Here is an 899-nt window from a genome sequence, read left to right as displayed (position 1 = left end):
CCATAGGGTTACTACAGACCCCCCCCATATATATATATATCCCCCCATATATCTACCCCCTCCATTATATAGGGTTACTACAGACACCCCCATATATATATGTATATATATCTATCCCATATATCTCCCCCCACCCATTAAATAGGGTTACTACAGATGCCCCCCCCCCATAGGGTTACTACAGACCCCCCCATATACATATATATATATCCCCCCTATAGTGTTACTATACCCCCCATATATACAGGGTTACTACCGCCATACCCCCCGTATAGGGTTATTATATACCCCCCTATATAGGATTACTATATACCCCCCCATATATATAGGGCTACCCCCCATATAGGGTTATTATATACCCCCCATATATAGGATTACTATATACCCCCCCATATATATAGGGTTGCTACCGCCATACCCCATCCTATAGGATCACTATATACCTATATAGGATTGCTACATCCCCTTATAGTGTTACTACTGCCGCACCCCATCCTATAGGATTACTATATACCCTATATACCTATATAGGATTGCTATATCCCCTATAGGGTTACTACCGCCGTACCCCATCCTATAGGATCACTATATACCCTATATACCTATATAGGATTGCTATATCCCCTATAGGGTTATTACCGCCGTACCCCGTCCTATAGGATCACTATATACCCTATATACCTATATAGGATTGCTATATCCCCTATAGGGTTATTACCGCCGTACCCCATCCTATAGGATCACTATATACCTATATAGGATNTATAGGATCACTATATACCTATATAGGATCCCTATATCCCCTATAGGGTTATTACCGCCGTACCCCATCCTATAGGATCACTATATACCTATATAGGATCCCTATATCCCCTATAGGGTTATTACCGCCGTACCCC

This window comes from Coturnix japonica, unplaced genomic scaffold (assembly GCF_001577835.2).
Source record: "Coturnix japonica isolate 7356 unplaced genomic scaffold, Coturnix japonica 2.1 chrUnrandom636, whole genome shotgun sequence".
In the NCBI taxonomy this organism is placed as follows: domain Eukaryota; kingdom Metazoa; phylum Chordata; class Aves; order Galliformes; family Phasianidae; genus Coturnix; species Coturnix japonica.
This window is presented reverse-complemented; position numbering follows the sequence as displayed.